Genomic DNA, 15,031 nt, shown 5'->3' on the forward strand with positions numbered 1-15,031 from the left:
GCACCCGGAGGAAACCCACGCGGACACGGGGAGAACATGCAAACTCCACACAGAAAGGCCCTCGCCGGCCACGGGGCTCGAACCCGGACCTTCTTGCTGTGAGGCGACAGCGCTAACCACTACACCACCGTGCCGCCTACTTTGAAAGTTTTCAAACAAAATTTAAAAATGGCACTATAAATACTACCATCCTGTGATGACCTGGCGACTTGTCCAGGGTGTACCCCGCCTTTCGCCCGTAGTCAGCTGGAATAGGCTCCAGCTTGCCTGCAACCCTGTAGAACAGGATAAAGCGGCTAGAGATAATGAGATGAGAAATACTACCATACTATCAAAATATACTCCACAAAGAAATTCATTCGAATGCAAAATTTTAGTATGACCAAAATACACTCACTAGTAATCTTTCACTTAAAACCTCAAAACTCTATCAAAATCAATCACTTTCCAGATAATTCACTTGTAAACTTTCACTTAAAACTTTCAAACATAAATTCAAAATAGCACTAAGACACGACGGGCGGCACGGTGGTGTAGTGGTTGGCGCTGTCGCCTCACAGCAAGAAGGTCCGGGTTCGAGCCCCGTGGCTGGCGAGGGTCTTTCTGTGCGGAGTTTGCATGTTCTCCCCGTGTCCGCGTGGGTTTCCTCCGGGTGCTCCGGTTTCCCCCACAGTCCAAAGACATGCAGGTTAGGTTAACTGGTGACTCTAAATTGACCGTAGGTGTGAATGTGAGTGTGAATGGTTGTCTGTGTCTATGTGTCAGCCCTGTGATGACCTGGCGACTTGTCCAGGGTGTACCCCGCCTTTCGCCCGTAGTCAGCTGGGATAGGCTCCAGCTTGCCTGCGACCCTGTAGAACAGGATAAAGTGGCTACAGATAATGAGATGAGACACGACCACACTATTCAAATACACTCATCAAACAAATTCTCTGTCATGCAAAATTTCACTAAACACTTTGGAAGTTGTACAGTTTGTTTCTGAAATGGTATGGAAGACTAGTTTATTTTCACACTCAAATGTCCATTATATTCTGATTTAAAGTATCTTTACTTTAAAATGTGTAACTGGCTGGTCGAACATTTGCTTATCCATGGAAATTCATTCTCCCATGCAACCTGGTGTTTGCATTCATATTTTTGGTGTTTGGTATTGGGTTTAGTGGCCATGATGAATGAATGCTTGTAAAAAATGTCGGACAGCCTGGGTGAATCCTACATTACGGAAGTGACTGCCGTTCTGGTCGTTGATTGGTTAAAAATCAGTTGACGTCAGCAGTGTTTTTCATACGATTCTGATTGGACAGAATCAGGAGTATTTTTAACTTGGCGGTAGGGATTTCCCCAAACTGGGAGATTATCCAGCTTTTAACAAATATGATCGGGAGGCGGGAGACAGAGGCTAAAATCGGGAGCCTCTTGCCGAAATTGGGAGGGTTGGCAAGTATGATGGTAAGTTAGATTAACTCAGCATGTGTTTTGTCCAGTAGTTATCCAATTGTGTGGTTAAAAACAAATGAACTTGGGTTTATTTTAACCCAGCCATTTTAGAGTGCAATGTATCCCCCAGGGATCTGTTTTTTTTTTTTACTCCTGTCTTTTCATAATTTCCATACTTCCAGTTGGTCAAATTGTGTGATTTCTTTGTTCTAATTTTCAACACTACAGAGGGGCGGCACGGTGGTGTAGTGGTTAGCGCTGTTGCCCCACAGTAAGAAGGTCCGGGTTCGAGTCCCGTGGCCGGCGAGGGCCTTTCTGTGTGGAGTTTGCATGTTCTCCCCGTGTCCGCGTGGGTTTCCTCCGGGTGCTCCGGTTTCCCCCACAGTCCAAAGACATGCAGGTTAGGTTAACTGGTGACTCTAAATTGACCGTAGGTGTGAATGTGAGTGTGAATGGTTGTCTGTGTCTATGTGTCAGCCCTGTGATGACCTGGCGACTTGTCCAGGGTGTACCCTGCCTTTCGCCTGTAGTCAGCTGGGATAGGCTCCAGCTTGCCTGCGACCCTGTAGAACAGGATAAAGTGGCTACAGATAATGAGAGGAGATGAGAGAGAGAGGAACACTACAGAGATGATGCACATTTTATTGAGACACCTTTTGGTACAGCTATGATGGGAAGCCATAGCCTAATGGTTAGAGAAGCAGCTTTGGGACCAAAAGGTGGCTGGTTTGAGTCCCTGGACCTGCAGGAATGGCTGAAGTGTCCTTGAGTAAGGCACCTAATGCTCTGGGTCTATTGTCTGTCACTCTGGATAAGAGTGTCTGCTAAATGCCATTAATGTAATGTAATGTAAAACATGCTCTGCGACAGCTCCTTCACTATCCTCTGAAAGAGCTTGTATCTGTAACACAAATCACTGGATGCTCTTGAAGTTTCTCATACCTCATTTTGATAAAGACAAACATATGTTCCAAATAATAAATACACTGGTTGCTGAATATAAATTAATGAAACACCCGCCTGGGCCGCCCCTTAATATCTGGCTGGACTACTCCATCCTCTCTGCAAGCTGTTGTTTACCATAATTATGCTAATTTCCTTGTGTACCTTTCATTATGTCATGTTTTACCATATCACCCCACATATCTCTGTACTCCCTGTGCTCTGTAGCTTTTATTCTATTTTTTTCTTGTCTTCTGTATTATGTCAGTATGCTTGCTTACTATTGTTATCTTAATAGCCACTGATACCCCTGTTCCACCATGTTCTATGTTCTTCAGTGTTCTTCACTGACTATCTAAGTGACCTTGGTCATTTAATTATTATAATCATTATCATTATTGTTGTCATGAATGTGCCATAATTGTCTTTTCAGACGGACCAGAATGACACTGTGCCCTTCTCTGAATCAATCCAGCATTCTGACACACTCTCAGGACTCAGACAGCTGCATGTGGCAGTCATGGATAGATACTGTTGGGAAAGGGATTTCTCAGCTGTAAGGCCAAGTGAAAATAGTTTCCTATAATAGATTATATATTACTGTAAACTGTGCAATGACCAAGACTGATACAGTGGCAGCTGCAGATGTTTTGCTTAACAAATTATGAGACTAATTTTGTGGGAAAGTTAACTGTCTATCATACAATCCTAAGTGTCTTGGTCATACAATGATCTTTAAGGGAAAAATTATGGGTGAAAATGTGGAAGCAGGAATGGTAACAGTAACCTGATCAGCTACACACAATTTTATTAATGTCTGCCACAATACACCATAGATGGGACACTTTAGTCCTTAATATTCAGCAGGCATGTACCTCTAATATTTTTTAAAATTGCTACAACTATATTTACTTAGATGAGTATTTTAGTAACAACATTAACTTTTATAATGCTCTTTTCCTATATGTTTAAAAGAATACTTTAGATTTTATGGATTTTGTTAATTGTTTAAATGGTTTTTTTTCTTTCTGACTACTTTCATTAGTTTTAGTGCTTCAAGGCCACTACCATCATACCATTGTCGAAGAAGACATCAGCATCAACCCTCAATGATGAAGTGCTTCGAGAGGCTGGTCAAGGACCAGATAACATCTAGTCTCCTCGCAATACTCAATCCACTCCAATTTGCAGACCATCCTATCCACTCCACTGATGACGCCATATCGGAAGCATTGCACCTGAGCCTGACACATCTGAAGAATAAAAACAGTTACAGTATGGATGGATGCTCTTCACTGACTTCAGTTCCACCTTCAATACAGTTATGCCCCAACACTTGGTTAGGAAACTTGGCCCACTGGGTCTCAACACCTCACACTCTATCTGGATATTAGACTTCCTCACATACAGACCCCAGACAGTATGAATTGGGGGGAAAAAAAAACTTCAGAAACCATCATCTTTAACACTGGGGTTCCCCAGGGCTGTGTTCTGAGTCCTCTGCTATTCACCCTGGTGACTCATGACTATTGTGCCCAATATAACTCAAACTACATCATTAAGTCTGTGGATGACACAACAGGGGTAGGCATTATCAGCAATGACAAAGACTCAGCCTACAGAGAGGAAGTGAACCAACTTGTTGCCTGGTCTATTAATGACCAACACCACTTCCCTCATCAAGAGGGGCTGTGTACCCTTCTGCCCTCTGGCAAATAGTACTATAGCATGAGGTGTAAGACTGCTAGGCTATGCAGGATGCAGGAGCTTCATTCCCCACAGGCCACCAGACTCCTCAATTGCTTTAAAATTTTTTAAATAAAACATACATACATACATACATATTATATATATATATATATATATATATATATATATATATATATATATATATATATATATACACACACACACACGGTGGTATAGTGGGTAGTACTGTCGCCTCACAGCAAGAAGGTCCAGGTTTGAGCCCCGTGGCCGACGAGGGCCTTTTCTTTGAACTGTTCTTTTTCTGTGGCAGAATGATTGTACAGCATTGTAAAGCATTATTTTTTATTAAAAAAACCACTAGAATTTGGTGCACAAGTTTTAATTTTCTTTGGGTTTTCTGAAATCAACACAGGGTCAAAATTATACATACATGGTTTCCCTAAAGCGTCATAGGGCTGCTACGCTTAATTTATTGACCAATACACTTGGTGACAGTGCTGTTGCCTCACAGCAAGAAGGTCCAGGTTCGAGCCCCATGGCCGGCAAGGGCCTTTCTGTGCGGAGTTTGCATGTTCTCCCCGTGTCCGCGTGGGTTTCCTCCGGGTGCTCCGGTTTCCCCCATAGTGCAAAGACATGCAGGTTAGGTTAACTGGTGACTCTAAATTGACCGTAGGTGTGAATGTGAGTGTGAATGGTTGTCTGTGTCTATGTGTCAGCCCTGTGATGACCTGGCGACTTGTCCAGGGTGTACCCCGCCTTTCGCCCATAGTCAGGTGGAATAGGCTCCAGCTTGCCTGTGACCCTATAGAACAGGATAAAGCAGCTATAGATAATGAGATGAGACACTTGGTGACATGCCGTTACCCATTAAACCGCCACCATGACGCTGACAATTTAGGCCCACCAGGGATCACATTAACACAGAAATCATGAAAAAATGCCAAAAAATGCATGTTCAGAATTTAATGCGTTCCAGGACGCAGGGCTTCTACTTGAATTTTTCCCAATTGCCTTGGCAAATCTGTTAGATTATGTTGTTTAACAAACAAAGCAAAAGTGAACAGAACAAAAAGGTCACAGCGTCGTGGTCGCTTTTATGTGACATCATGGAAACTATGGCTATCTGGATGTGATATATTTTATTATACCTAATGCTTGATGAGACTAATAAGTATGTTTGTTACGTACTGATAATGTAGACTCGGCAAACGCCATCAAATATACGAGCTCTAGGCTCCAACTTGTTTATTACTGTCATAAATCCATGTTTGAGCCTATCTTTGTCATAATTAGATATTTTTTAATCGGGAATTTCACATAACATTCTGGTACGAAACCTGCCTCAAAATATTGATAGGCATCTGTACTTTTGCCTGCCTTTAGCATTTTCAGTGTATTTAGAAATCCCAAATACTAAATAGTTTAGGATGTCGTAGTGTCTCAAATCCAGTAGCTGGTTTGCCAAACACTTTTCAAGTGGAATAAATACGGACAGCAGCGACAGAGAGCCATCAAAAACATCTTGGAAGCCGCAGAGAAGGCTTCATGATGGCTCTGGATTAAGAGGGGTGAAGTGTGGCAAACTCAGCTACCTGGACACAAGTTGGGGCCTGATCACCCCCGGCTGGGTTGCCCGGGAGAGGGTGTATGATGATAAGTCAAGTCAAGTCAGTTTATTTATATAACACAATTAAAAACAACAGCAGTTGACTCAAAGTGCTTCACAGATAAAGGCAGTAAAAAGACATTTAGAAATCAGAGCAGGACACAGGCTACAGCATCAGAAGGGCAAGGAATATAAGACAAGTTAAAAAAAGATATTAAGAGTCAAGGATAAAGATGATCAATAAATACACAAATTAAAATAAGTAAATAAATAGAAATCAAAACAACAAATATGACTTGAATAAATAGAAACAATAAGATTAAAATAAGAACAGGATAAAAAAGAAAAAGAAAAACTGTGTCAGACTGAAGTAAAAGCAAGGGTAAAAATATAGGTTTTCAAATTAGATTTAAAACTGGCAATGGTTAGGCAGGATTTAATGTGGGGTGGGAGACTATTCCAAAGCTTTGGGGCAAAAACAGAAAAGGCCCGGTCACCTCTGCTTTTGAGGCGTGAGTGGGGGACTGTGAGGAGTTGCTGGGAGGATGACCTGAGTGACCTTAGGGGAGAGTAGGGGGTTAAAAGCTCTGTTATACAAGATGGAGCAAGACCATTGAGAGCTTTAAAAACAAAAAGTTAAATTTTAAAGTCGATTCTATATTTAAGTGGTAGCCAGTGGAGATGAGCCAAGACAGGTGAGATATGTTCTCTCTTTTTAGTACCAGTTAAAAGCCTAGCTGCTGCATTTTGGACCATTTGTAGCCTATTGATGTTAGACTGTGTTAAAACTGTGTACAAAGAGTTGCAATAGTCCAAACGGGATGAAATAAAAGCATGAATGAGAGTTTCAAGATCAGTAGAAGATAAAAGTGGCTTTAGTTTGACTATGGCTCAGAGCTGATAAAAGCTTCCCTTCACCACAGTGCTGATTTGACTGTTAAAACTCAGTGAACTGTCCATTGAAATGCCAAGATTTCTCACTGTACTGTGAACATTCGCAGATAGAGGGCCAAGTGCAATTGTCAGGCTGGCTATAGAACAGGGGGATCCAAATACCATTACTTCAGTTTTATTGTAATTTAATTGAAGAAAATTAGTAGCATCCAGATTTTAATATCATCCAGGCAGTTGAACAGATTGGTTAGTGAGGTGTTGTCTGTTGTCACAAGCAGGTACAACTGTGTGTCATCTGCATAGCAATGGTATTGAATGTTGTGTTTTTGTAGAATTGAGCCAAGTGGTAGCATGTACAGTGAGAAGAGAAGAGGGCCTAGAATTGAACCTTGGGGGACACCACATTTGATGGGGGTGGAGGATGATGTGCAGTTTCCCAATTGAACAGAAAAAGTTTGATCCTTCAGGTATGAGGTAAACCAATTTAAAACTGGGCCCTGTAGACCAATAGAGTTCTTCAGACGAGTTAAAAGGATGTCATGATCAATTGTATCAAAAGCGGCACTAAGGTCAAGTAAGACTAAAACAGCACTGGACCCAGAGTCAGTACACAGCAAGATATCATTGAGTACCTTCAGCAAGGCAGACTCGGTGCTGTGTAGAGCTCTAAAACCAGATTGAAATTTGTCAAAGATATCAAACGTGTTCAAATAGGATAAAAGCTGAGAAGCAACCACCTTTTCCAAGATCTTAGACAAAAAAGGTAGCTTGGATATGAGCCGGTAATTCTTTAGGATACAAGGATCTAAGCTTGGCTTTTTTAAAAGTGGTTGTACAGTAGCATGTTTAAAACAAGAAGGGACAACACCATTATTTAGCGAGCTGTTAACTATGGCTAAAACCAGGGGGCAAATGGAAGAGAAAACGTCTTTAAAAAGGCATGAAGGAATGATGTCTGAGGGACAGACAGTGGGCTTCATCTGTGAGATCACCTCAGACAGTTGGGAGGATGTCACTGGTGTAAGATACTGGAAAACATTAACAGGATGGGGGCTATCTGTGAAATCAAACTGACTGTGGAATTTTTGCCCTTATGGTGTCAATTTTTTCAGTAAAGAATTTTAAAAATTCCTCACGTTTCATTATTGGAAGCAGAGGTAACTGGAGCAGCTGGGTTTAAAAGAGAGTTGATTGTCTTGAACAGCACTCTGTGTCTATTTGCGTCTTTGTTTATGAGGTTACTAAAATAGTCCTTTCGTGCCATCTGTACAGAGAGTTGGTAGCGTTTTAGGTGGTCTTGCAAGATTTCATATGATACTTGTAGTTTGTCTTTTTTCCATTTACGTTCAGCCCATCTACAGGCATGTCGTGCAGCGCGGGTGGAATCATTAAGCCAGGGTGTAGTATTGGACCTAACTTTTCGAGACTTGAGAGGGGACACATCATTTAAAATGCTGGCGCAAATAGAGTTAAAAAGATTGACAAGCTCGGAGGTGTCGCTGCAGGTGGCTAGGGCTTCAGTGATTCGGAGTAGGTGGCGGTCAGAAAATGAATTGGAGAAAAGCTGTGGAGTGGTTGAGTTTATAGATTGGGTAAAAGAGCAGGGGATGATGGGGGAGGAGGGATAGGAGGAGGACCAGAGAGATTTAAACTATCATGAAGTGATCTGACACAGTAATGTCAGAAATGACGACGTGTGAGACAGGAAAACCAGATGACAGGACAAGATCAAGTGTGTGGCCTTTCTGATGTGTAGGGCCAGATACTAATTGGGTTAAATTAAAAGAGTCAACCAGGTTTAAAAATTCGCTCACCATGGGCTTATTTGGACAACACACATGAACGTTAAAGTCAACTAAAATTAACAACTTATCAGAACGAGAGACCATGACAGACAAAAGGTCAGAAAACTCTTGAATGAAAGTGTTGGAGGCTTTGGGAGGCCTGTACACCAGAGCACATAGGACAGGGGTAGGGCCATTAATCGATAAGAGTTGCACCTCAAAAGTGGAATAAGCGCTGGTGGGAAGAAATCTGCATTTAAATGAGTTGTTGAAAATGGTGACTAAACCACCTCCATGACCAGAAGACCTTGGTGAGCTTAAAAAACGAAAATGAGGGGGACAGAGTTCGCCAAGTGAAAGGTGATCACCAACAGTAAGCCAAGTCTCGGTTACAAATAGAAAATCCAGTTGACGAGATGTTATAATGTCATTTAAAATAAAAGTCTTATTTGTCAGGGATCGGACATTTATTAGGGCGACGCTGATCAGTGATGGCTGAGCCGCTGGTGCCGGGGATAATGTTAAGTTCATATGGGCTGGTAGTGAACGAAGATTCACTGCATTTACTCTGCCAGTGCGTGTGGTTTTGAGGAGGGAGGGAGGAGTCCAGCGCACCAGGATAAGATCCATGCATAGTGGTGGAGGAGCCAGGCGCCGAAGATTTCGTGAGTCTATGCCCCCAACCCTGCGATTGCAAGCTGACAATCGAGTGGGGAATGTCAACACCATAGTGGGGATAGCGCCATCGAGTGCAGGCTGAATTTGGAATTGATGGCGACAGCCTCGGTGCAGGTACCGGGGCTGACGAGCAATCCCAATGCTGGTGCAAAATTTGTAAACTCCAGGGGACAGATGAAGTGACGACAAGTTCATTTTTAACAAGTCCGCCAGAGAATAGCACAGATCTATAGCCAAATGCGATGTGCTGGAAAGGCTGCAGAAGCTGTAAATAATCCACAGTGTCGACAAAACGACGAGGAGATAAAAAACCAGTTCTGAGACAATGGGACACATTCTAACTCCCCAGAGAACACCGTGAGAGCCAGCAGAAACTCACAGCTAGATTGACAACCCCGATAAGCCAACTACCAGATACCAGACACCAGCACTTATCAGAAAAGGCAGGGGAAGCTACCAATTCTGGCTAAATGCTACAAAGAGCGTACAACAGTGAGGAAGTGGAGACCACATTTCCCGGTGAAAGTAATCAGGAGTGAGAGGAACCGCAGGCTACTTTATTACTCTCACAGTAACATCTGATTTTTCCACACTGCTGTGTCCTGAATCCTCTCCAAGAAAAACTGCGGTCCCAGGACTGTGCTTTAGAAGCAGAAATGAAAAAAGCAGTTTTTTAGGCTGTCCTAAAACAAAAAACAGTTGCAAAAAACACCGGAGAGTAGTGGCAGCCAGACGGGTTTTGACAGGGATCACGTGACCCCTGCATAAGACAGATAAGACCCAAAACATCCGATGACCCTGAGTTCATTACTGACAATGGGTCCAGGCTGCACCACGAGGTGTATGCATAGGACTATCCCTGTATGGCAATCCCATTGACTTCCAGGAAAGGCTGGATGACAACTGTGAATAGTGCAGTGACGACCGGAGAGACAGTTGACAGCTCGGAAAGACGGCAACCGGGGCAAGGAGGGTTACCAGCCCAATCTGCAGCTCTTGAGAGGGAGCACCCACAGTTTACTACAAAGAACCCTGTGGAGAAATACCCCCAGAGGTGCCCGAGAGGGGGGGAGAATGAGCACCCCATACAGACGGATACCCAGGAAACAACCCAGGCTAACGGACAAACGACTATGAGTGCAGTCTGCAGATGCGGCAAGGTTTGCAAAAACCAGAGAGGTCTCAAGATCCACTAAACCAGGATGGGTTGCTTGAGGGAGCAAGTGATGCAACGCACAGTGTCTGTACGAGTTACAGCACCTGGTGAGATGGAGGAGGAGCAGGGCCCGGAGTTACCCCACAGTGCCCCAAATGCCAAGCATCACAAGTGCCACCACACAGCAGTCCATCGGAACATCATCAGGTTTTGTGGCCTGCTGTCAACCGAGAGTCAGAATGGAGCCAGTTCGATGGAGATGTGGATGCAGCCCTGGAAGCAACATTGAAGGGCGATGTGAACCAGAGGCTCCAGACGATGAGCACCTTTATAGTAAGCTTCGCAGCAGAGAGGTTTGGTGTCAAGGAACAGTGGAAAATAGAAATAACTGCAAGACCCAATCCAAACCGTCGGGAACAGAAGCTCACCCAACTCAGACAAGAGTTGTGGAAGCTGAGGAGCCAGTACAGGAAGTCAAATGAGGAAAACAGGGCTGCCCTAGCAGAGCTCAGAGGTGTAGTCAGAGGGAGAGTAATCACCCTTTGGTGCGCAGAGTGGCACCAGAGGAGAGGCAGAGAGAAAGCCCGCAAGCGTGGTGCCTTCATTTCGAATTCATTTGGATTCAGCAAGAAGTTGCTGGGGCAGAAGAGCAGTGGTCACCTTTCCTGTCTGGAGGAGATCAACCTCTTTCTGAGTAACAACTACAGCAACAGGATGAGGGCGCAAGATCTCGGCCACTGTGACACCCTGATTTCCCCTCCCTAGCCCAGCTCCCCATTCAACATCAAGGAGCCCACACTGAAAGAGCTGGAGGAAGTCATCAAGTAAGCCGGAGCATCCTCAGCCCCAGGTCCAAGCGGAGTCCCGTATAAGGTCTTCAAACAGTGCCCAAGGCTACGGAAGCATCTCTGGAAGATCCTTAAGGCGATCTGGAGGAAGGAGAAGGTGCCACATCAGTGTAAGTACGCAGAGGGCGTGTGGATTCCTAAAGAGGAGAATGCAAGTAACCTCGAGCAATTCAGGTCAATCTCACTCCTCAGAGTGGAATGCAAGATCTTTTTTAAGATTGTTTCCAATCATCTCACTGAGTACCTCCTGAAGAACAACTACCTAGACACCTCAGTTCAGAAGGGAGGTGTCCCTGGCATTCCTGGATGCATTGAGCACACTGGTGTGGTAACCCAACTCATCAGAGAAGCCCAGGAGAACAAGGGTGACCTGGCTGTGCTTTGGCTGGACCTTGCTAATGCATATGGTTCCATCCCACACAAGCTAATGCAACTGTCCCTGACAAAGTACCATGTCCCAGAGAAAATTCAGAACCTCATCCTTGACTATTATAACAACTTATAAAACTGAGGGTGTCCTCTGGGTCACAGACATCAGCATGGCATCATCTGGAGAAGGGCATCATTACGGGCTGCACCATCTCAGTGTCCCTGTTTGTACTAGGCATGACGAAGCTTGTAAAGTCTGTGGAAGTGGAGTGCAGAGGCCCCTTGTCTAGATCAGGCACCAGACAACCACCAATCAGAGTATACATGGATGACCTGACAGTCACCGCAGCATCAGTGCCCGGTTGTAGGTGGAGCCTATAAGGTCTTGAAAGGCTCATTACGTGGGCAAGAATGAGTTTCAAGCTGGCAAAATCCAGGTCACTGGTCCTTAGGAAAGGCAAGATAACTGAACAGTTTCGCTTCTGTCTGGGAGACACCAGAATTACATCTGTGTCAGAGAAACCAGTTAAGAGCTTAGGTAAGCTCTTTACCAGCAACCTGAAGGACATAGCAGCATGCCAGGCAGCCAGCGATGACCTCAGCTCATGGCTTTCCACCATGGACAGGTCAGGACTCCCAGGTAAATTCAAGGCCTGGATATACCAACATGGAATCCTGCCCTGACTCCTTTGGCCACTGCTAATCTATGAAGTCCCTATTACCACTGTGGAGAGCTTCGAAAGGAAGATAAACCACTTCCTGCGCAGGTGGCTGGGCCTGCCACGGAGTCTCCACAGCATAGCCCTTTATGGGCGTGACACCAAGCTGCAGCTTCCATTCAGCAATGTGGTGGAGGAGTTCCAGGTCTCCAGAGCCAGAGAAGTCCTGCTCTACCAAGACTCTGCTGACACCAAGGTCACGTCTGCAGGCATAGAGGTCAGGACTGGAAGGAAGTGGTGCGCCAAGGAGGCAGTTAACCAAGCTGAGGCAAGACTACAGCACAACATCCTGTTGGGCGCTGTGGTGACCGGGCGTGCTGGGTTTGGGTACATCCCATCACCCTGCTACAGCAAAGCTAAGGGAAAGGAGAGGCATAAGTTTATCCAGGAAGTGGTGCGGGCAGAAGTGGAGGAAGTTCATCTCAGCAGAATGGTGGGCATGGGCAAGCAGGGGGCGTGGACAAAGTGGGACCATACCGCAGGCCGGAAAATCACATGGACCGAACTGTGGAGAGCAGAGCCTCAACAGTTCAGGTTCCTAGTCCGGTCAGTGTATGACGTCCTCCCAAGTCCAACAAATCTGTTCACCTGGGGCTTGGTAGACTCACCTGCTTGCCAGTTGTGCCAGAAGAGGGGGTCACTGGAGCACATACTCAGCTGCTGCTCAAAGGCCTTGGGAGAAGGGCGGTACAGGTGGCGCCACGACCATGTCCTGCGGGCAGTAGCAGATGCCATTTACACTGGCGTCAGCTCCAGCAAGCAGCAGCACCCAACCAAGCGCCCCATCTCTTTTGTGCAGGCTGGAGAGAAGCCACAACCCCAACCAAAGTCCCAGGGTGGGCTGCTCTCGACGGCGAGGGATTGGAACATTCTGGTCGACCTAGGAAGACAGTTGAAGTTCCCAGACATGATCACAGCCACCACTCTCAGGCCCGACATAGTTCTGGTGTCGGAGACTACTAAGCAAGTGGTGATGCTGGAACTCACAGTCCCCTGGGAAGACAGAATGGAGGAGGCCCAGGAGAAGAAAAGAGCTAAGTACGCATCCCTGATGGCAGAGAGCTGAAGACAGGGTGGAAGGCCAGATGCGAGCCTATCAAAGTGGGCTGCAGGGGTTTCGCAGGGCGGTCCCTGCACAAGGTCCTGAGACTCTTGGGAATAGGCAGACAGCAGCGACAGAGAGCCATCAAAAACATCTTGGAAGCCACGGAGAAGGCTTCACGATGGCTCTGGATTAAGAGGGGTGAAGTGCGGTGAACTCAGCTACCTGGACACAAGTCGGGGCCTGATCACCCCCGGCTGGGTCGCCCAGGAGAGGGTGTATGATGATAAGACCCAAAACATCCGATGACCCCGGGTTCATCACTGACGATGTGTCCAGGTTGCACCACGAGGTGTATGCATAGGACTGTGCATAAATAAAGAAGAACAAGCCTTTTTTTGTCGAATGTAAACTCAAGCACAGTGAAATTCCTCCTCTGCATTTACCCCATCTGAAGCGGTGAACACGCACGCGCGCGCGCGCACACAAAAGCGCATGCACAGAGAGAAAGAGAGAAAGAGAGAGAGAGAGAGCAGGGTGCAGAATTAATAAATACATTTGTGGGTAAGGTGCAGAGCATTTTTTAAGGATTTTCCACTAGGAGACCAACTGATCTGGGCAATACAATCACAGGCCCCAGAGTCCATGCGGCTGCACTGCTGCGGCATATTCTGTGATGCAAAGTGGTTCACCAATCACCATACAGACAAACACACTACAGTGACTACACAGCTATCAAGAGCAATTACCAAGCACAAATGTTATGTCAAAGACACTCAAAGTTACACAGTAATGACATCGGATTCTGACATCATCTCAGTAACCAAATTTTAGTTTTGTTTTTCTTAACCAACATGATCTTGTGTGTATATCTTATAACATAGATCTTCATTTTCCTTGTTAAATGTATACTTACATGGTACTTGGTTAATTAATTGCAACTGATTGAACCAAATGATAAGACATAACTTGGTTTAAAATTTGGTCTCCCAGTGAAGCTGGTTTGGCATTGACTAGGAGACCAAATCTGGCCACTGGGAGACCTAGTCTCCAGAGCATTTTTTAACATAGTTACTGGGAGACCATTTGGTCTCCCAGTAACTATGTTAAAAAATGCTCTGGTAAGGTGGTGTAGTGGTTAGCGCTGTCACCTCACAGCAAGAAGGTTCTGGGTTTGATCCCAGTGGCTGATGGGGACCTTTCTGTGTGGAGTTTGCATGTTCTCCCCATATCTGCGTGGGTTTCCTTTGGGTGCTTTGGTTTCCCCCACAGTCCAAAGACATGCAGGTTAGGCCCCGGTCACACCGCCCGAACTTTGCTGGAGCGTTCCTGGAGCGGTGAAAAAATTTCATCACCGCTCGTAACCGTTCACCACAGTTTAACAAAAGTTGGCCCCCGTGAAAGCAACGCCGTATACGCTCGGCCACCGCTGATGTTTCTCGAGGGGCCCTCCTACCGCTCCGAAAGTTTTGAGCTGCACAAAATATTGCGAGCGGTGAGGAGGGGGTAATTTTCAGCCCCGGCAAAGTTCACCCCCGCTCCACCAACGCCCAGTCAAAGTTTGGCACCGCTAGACGCAAGTTCGTGGACGCTTGGGTCCGCTAGGCCAACGCAGAAATCTTGAACGCTGGACCACCGCTGCTTTGCCAGCGTTGCCCGGGCGGCGATTAAACGTTGCACAAACTTCAGTGGAGCGGTTGTAAGCGTTTTACGAGCGGACACGGGGTTGCTGGAACGGTGTCGGGCATTGAAGCAGCTATCCATGGCGGCGATGAACTTTGGTTTAGCGTTGGTATAGAGGTGTCGGAGCGGGACCAGAATTTGGCTATAAATACGGGGAGAA

At 45.7% G+C, this 15,031-nt stretch overlaps 1 pseudogene; it reads left to right on the top strand.

Annotated features, from left to right (window-relative positions):
* Positions 1 to 10,528: 10,528 nt before the first annotated feature.
* On the top strand, positions 10,529 to 13,472 carry LOC132888704 (uncharacterized; annotated as a pseudogene).
* Positions 13,473 to 15,031: the final 1,559 nt, after the last annotated feature.

This window comes from Neoarius graeffei, chromosome 7, assembly GCF_027579695.1.
Source record: "Neoarius graeffei isolate fNeoGra1 chromosome 7, fNeoGra1.pri, whole genome shotgun sequence".
NCBI classification, from domain to species: Eukaryota; Metazoa; Chordata; class Actinopteri; order Siluriformes; family Ariidae; genus Neoarius; species Neoarius graeffei.